The sequence below is a fragment of the Bison bison genome, unplaced genomic scaffold (assembly GCF_000754665.1).
Source record: "Bison bison bison isolate TAMUID 2011002044 unplaced genomic scaffold, Bison_UMD1.0 scf7180017864456, whole genome shotgun sequence".
NCBI lineage: Eukaryota > Metazoa > Chordata > Mammalia > Artiodactyla > Bovidae > Bison > Bison bison.
Genome location: NW_011495018.1, coordinates 13750538 through 13756734, shown reverse-complemented (window position 1 = coordinate 13756734; position 6197 = coordinate 13750538).

Here is a 6197-nt window from a genome sequence, read left to right as displayed (position 1 = left end):
ATCTTCTGCCTCTGTTATTCTACTATTTGTTGCCTCCAGAGTGTTTTTAATTTCATTTATTGCATTATTCATTATATATTGACTCTTTTTTATTTCTTCTAGGTCCTTGTTAAACCTTTCTTGCATCTTCTCAATCCTTGTCTCCAGGCTATTTATCTGTGATTCCATTTTAATTTCAAGATTTTGGATCAATTTCACTATCATTATTTGGAATTCTTTATCAGGTAGATTCCCTATCTCTTCCTCTTTTGTTTGGTTTGGTGGGCATTTATCCTGTTCCTTTGTCTGCTGGGTATTCCTCTGTCTCTTCATCTTGTTTAAATTGCTGAGTTTGGGAGTCCTTTCTGTATTCTGGCAGTTTGTGGAGTTCTCTTTATTGTGGCGTTTCCTCGCTGTGTGTGGGTATGTAGAGGTGGCTTGTGAAGGTTTCCTGGTTAGGGAAGCTTGTGTCGGTGTTCTGGTGGGTGGAGCTGTATTTCTTCTCTTTGTTCAGTCGCGCTATAGGGAGGGAGGGAGGGATGCTGCAAACAAATGACACTGGCGTGCGCTCGCAGTGCCTCAGCCACACTGGGTCTGCCCCCGCTCACGGCGCGTGTAGCCTCCCTGCCCACACTGCTCAGGCTCTAGGTTGTTCCGCCGGGAACAATCCGAGGCTGGCCCTGGGTTGCATGCACCTCCCAGGTCCAAGCCGCTCAGGTTCAGGCACTCAGGTAGTCCTCAGAGGCGCAGACTCAGTTGGGGCTGCGTTTTGTGCTCTTCCCAGGTCCGAGCAGCTCAGGTGATGAGGTGTTTGGCGAGCGCCAATGTTGCGACTTATCGCCTCCCCGCCACTTGGTTATCTGGGTGTAAAACCGGCGCACCTTCTCAGGCAGATGTTGACTGTCCAGACCCCCAATAAGTTTTAGTTAGCAAAGAAGCCAGTTTTATAGATAATGTCTCTCTGGGGCTGCGATTGCCCCCTTCCAGCTCTGGCTGCCTGTCACCGGAGGGGGAAGGTTTGCAGTCGGCTACCTCTGTTTAGTCCTTTGTTCCGTGCACGGGCTGGCGGTGTCTTAGGTTAGGGCTGGCTTTTCGCATGGTAGATATCCCACAGTCTGGTTTGCTAGCCCAAATTATTTCGCTCAGATAGTGCTCAGGGTACTCAGGCCAGATTCTTACTCTCAGCGATGCAGCCCGCGCCGCGCCTCCCTACCCAGCCCCCGCTTGCTAATGGCGGATGCAGGAGTCTGCGCTGCTTCTCCGCTGGAGGAGTTACCGTAGGGCTCGCAATCTGCGAGTTTTAATTGTTTATTTATTTTTTCTCCCTGTTATGTTGTCCTCTGTACTTCCAAAGCTCGGCACGGATTCGGCAGTGAGAAGGTTTCCTGGTGTTTGGAAACTTCTCTCTTTTTAAGACTCCCTTCCCGGGACGGAACTCCGTCCCTCCCTCTTTTGTCTCTTTTATTGTCTTTAATATTTTTTCCTACCTCCTTTCGAGGAGTTGGGTTGCTTTTCTGGGTGCCTGATGTCCTCTGCCAGCATTCAGAAGTTGTTTTGTGGAATTTACTCGACGTTTAAATGCTCTTTTGATGAATTTGTGGGGGAGAAAGTGTTTTCCCCGTCCTACTCCTCCACCATCTTGGCGCCTTCCCAGAAAGTGTGATTTTAAGTGGAAACCAGCAATACACACTCCAGTGTTCTTGCCTGGAGAATCCCAGGGATGGGGGAGCCTGGTGGGCTGCTGTCAATGGGGTCGCACAGAGTCGGACAGGACTGAAGTGACTTAGCAGCAGCAGCAGCAATACACAAAGGCTTGAGAGGCCTTTCAAGCTTCCTCACCTCCTCCTCTTCCTTTCTCCCCTCAGCCTTATTATTTTTATAAAGTTACATGTTGGGGTCTTCCCTGGTGGTCCAGTGGATAAGATTCTGTACTTTCATTGCAAGGGGAGCAGGGTTGATCCCTGGTTGAGGAACTAAGATCCCACATGCCATGTAGCACAGCCAAAAAAATTAAACCACCACCACCACCAACATGCTCATGGAAAAATGAGTAAAACACAGAAAAGTAGGAAGGGAACTTCCCTGGTGGTCCAGTGATTAAGGCTTCACTTTCCAGTGCAGGGGGTTCAAGTTCAATCCCTGGTTGGGGAACTAAGATCCCACATACTTCCTGGCAAAAAAACAAAACATAAAACAGAAGCAATATTGTAACGAAATCAAAAATGACTTTAGAAAAAAAAAAAGAAAGAAAAGTAGGAAGAAGACCAAAACAAAAACAAAAACAAAACCTCATCATCCACTGGCTAGATACAAGAAGGTGTTTTCATCTTTAAAAAATTTTTTAAATGTATTTCAACATAGCTTGGATCATAAAGCATGTAGTACAACTTTGTACTCTGCTTTTTTTTGCAGACCTGGGCTCAATTCCTGGGTTGGGAAGATCCCTTGGAGAGGGGAAAGGCTACCCACTCCAGTATTCTGGCCTGGAGAATTCTATGGATTGTACAGCTGTGGGGTCTCAAAGAGTTGGACACGACTGAGCAACTTTCACTTTCATTTTCAACCTTTCACTGAGTGGGGAGGTCCCTCCCCTCTGTCTCTCTCCAGCACGAAGCAAGAGGGTTGCATTTTGCACAGAGCCTGTGCTTATGGTGATGGAGCAGGCAGCCCCAAAGACCAGCTAGGAATGAACTTCTTTTAAATTCTGACACAAACACTATTCACATGGAGCATGACGAGTGCATGGTCAAGGTCTGTGACCCAGAAAAGTGCTCCCCAATTAGTGGTGCTGGAGCATCGCTGCTTCTGTGCAATAAATCACTTCCTTGGAGCTTTCAGGAGAGCTCACTGCCCTCTTGTCTCATTAATCATATGTATATTTCAGGTTCTTAAAGCCTTTCCCACACCTTTATTATACCCTCCAAAGGACCCAGCAAAAGGTCCCCTCCTCTCCCTGCACCATCAGAAAGCCCTCTCTAACATACAGCCCTATAGAATGTAATGCCCCAAAAGGAATGATGGAAATATTCACCAGATGTGTCTGCACCAGGCATTGTGCCAAGGCATTACGTGTATGAGATTTCATTTAATCTTTATGAGGCAGGACTTGTTCTCCCCACTTTGCAAATGAATGAAGTGACACTCAGAGCTTGAATTATATGCTTAAGGCTCCCAGGGCTTCCCAGGTGGCGCTAGTGGTAAAGAATCTGCCTACCAATGAAGGAGATGTAAGGGACATGGGTTTGATCCCTGGGTTGGGAAAATCCCCTGGAGAAGGAAATGGTGACCCACTACAGTATTCTTGCTTGGAAAATTCCAAGGACAGAGGAGCCTGGCAGGCTACAGTCCGTAGGGCTGCAAAGAGTCGGACACGACTGAAATGACTTAGCATGCAAGGCTCCCAGGTCAGAAGGGCAGAAGTGGGACTAGGACCCATCTCCCTACCTTACCTGCCCTGTCCGGCACCACAGTCTTGGATGATCAGTTGCAGGACCCCTTCATTGTGGCCAGTCAGGACTCTCTTCCTCACCATGATTCTCTTTCTGGCTGGAGGAGCCAGCCACCCTTCCTCCCAGGCCTTCTTAGTACCAAAGGTAAAGGTGTACCCTTGGCTGTATCGAAAGCCCTCATAGGATCTCCCTGGAGCCTGACAGTGTTCAGAGAAATGAGGCAGGCAGAGCTCCCTAGAGACAGGGCCTGTTTATTTTATTTCATTTCACAAACACAATGAAAAGAAAAATTCTGCTAATAGGATTGCCGATTCAGCATGCCTAAGCAAGCAACTCCAAGTAAATACAAAGCATCCCAGCACACCTTGAGATTGATGACAAGTCAGGAACAATGACAGGCAACCAGAAACTAATCAGGAGAGTTGTCTTTTACTAAAGGGAGGGGGAGGGAGAGAGAGCAGACAGGAGGGCGCAGCTGTTATAACCAACTCCTGCTGACTTTGTGCCTGCTTCTTTTGGGGCCCCTGTGGCTCCTAGGAGCTGAGGAAGCAGCCAGGTGGCTCTCTGCGCTGCCTGAGTGCTTGCATGCATACACGTGAAGTTGCTCCAGTGTCCGACTCTTTGAGACTCTATGGACTGTAGCCCGCCAGGCTTCTCTGTCCATGGGATTCTCCAGGCATGAATACTAGAGTGGGTTGCCATTCCCATCTCCAGGGGATCTTCCCAACCCAGGGATCGAACCTGAGTCTTCTGGGTCTCTTGCATTGGCAGGTGGCAACTCTGACCAAACCATCACTTTTCCTCCATGGGGAATCTCTCTGCCTATGAAGGAGGGGCTTCCTCTGGTCCAGGTGTCATAAACCTTCTGGGGTGCTGAACCCTGCCCTTCAAGCCTTGCTGGCAAAGCACGCTGTCTCCTGGGCCAACACCGCCCTCCTTCTAATACTGTCCTGGCACCAGCAGCTGTAACTTGGGGCTGATGGATCATGGCCAGCCTGCAAACTGCTGTCAGTCACCTCCTGGGTTGGGCTGGTCTTGAGTGGACCATTTGCATGTTGCCTTTCCCTGTTCTTATCTTTCTCCTTCTCCCGGCAGCTGTCTGTGGTAAGGAAGCTGGTAAGTGAGTGGGCCACTGTCTGCTGGGGGTGGCAGAGAAACCCAAACTGTGCTCTGCTCTGGGCATGTATGGTTCACAAGTCCCCTCCTCTTTCTGGTCACGGTTAGCTCACCTGGAGGTGGTCTGTGCTTGTTCAGTTCTTAGAAGGTATAGCTTAAATGTGTTAGAGGACATTCATGATCATAAGCTTACCCTTGACCTCACATCCTATATCCTAGTCAAGAATTTTCCAGAATGTCCCATGCTCCTATACCTTCTCCATGCCCTCTCTCCATGCCTCTACTGGGCTATTTAAGTCTTAACTCCAGCATCACCTCCTCCCTGGTCCTTAGGAGGCCTTATTCCTCCTGCGTGTATCCCCACATCTTGTCTGCTCTCTAAAAGGCAGGTAACTGTGACCCAGTTAACTGCTGTACACTTTTTAAACCCAGTTCAGTGCTACATCCCAAAGAAATACACCCAAGAGAGGTATCTCAGGCACGACTTTGTAAAATGCAGGCACGTGAGAGGGGTGAGAAGCACTGGATCCATTTCCAAACCCCCAAATCCTGCTACAGAGGCACCAGACTCAGACCCCCAGTTTTCTTCTAAGATTCAGAAGGTCTTCCTGAGCCTGAGAGCCACCATCAGAGACATTAGGTTGCTTGCACTTCTTTCCATTTTAAGGTTCAGCAGTAACTTCTAGGAGCGCTAATCCCCGTGGATGGGAAGTGCTGCTGGCTTCCTTGGTTTTCACTGTCTCTTTATCACAGGGCAAAGGGCAGAGCACCACTGTGGGGCTGGAGCCTTTTAGGTGTGTGACTCTCATATCCATGCAGACCTGTGTCTTCAGGAGCCCCTGGGCTCCACCAGGAGGGGGACACCCACACCTCTGCAGGGAGAGATGGGCAGGGCACACCCAAGTGTCCACTTGTAGGACAGTGAGGCCTCAGAGGTTTCAGGCTCTCAGGGATGGCAGCCTGGTGCGGGGAGCTAGAAGACCGGGTTTCTGCCCAATTCTGCCCTTGTGAGCCGCGAGTTTCTTCCTGCTGGTCACAGTGCAACAGAGTTTCATCCTCTTCAGCCAGGCTTATTCTCCAGCTCCATTAGGTTCTCTGGGTACCTGGTTTTCTGGTCCTAGGAGATAGAGCAGAGGGATGTTCACATTTGGGGAGAATGTTGGGATGATAGAGCAACTGTCATCCAGAAACCACTCACGGGTAGGAGCTGGCAGGGACTTGAGAGTCAATCAACCCATTTGTCTTAAAACTTAAGGATGCAAAAAGTTGGAGGGTTTTGCTTTGTTTTAACTCATGAAGGGCATGAACCACTTAGTGCTATGAAGTAACTGAAGAGGCAGCATGGTGGTCCAAATTGTCAGGCACCAAACTGTGGCAGATACCCATGATGGGGATACATGGATCACAACCCTGAAGGAAACTCACAGAAATAGGACCAAGTCTGGGCGGTGCAGTCTCGTGCCTGTGCCACACCAAGCAATTGATTAGCTTAGTGCTGGCACCTGATTCAGATTAGACCGATCCGAGTTCTTACCTGGGAATTCAAAAACTTGGAACCATTTAGAACATAAGACAGGGTGCTCAGGGCTGGTGCACTGGGACGACCCTGAGGGATGGGATGGGGAGGGTCAGGGTGGGGAACACATGTACACC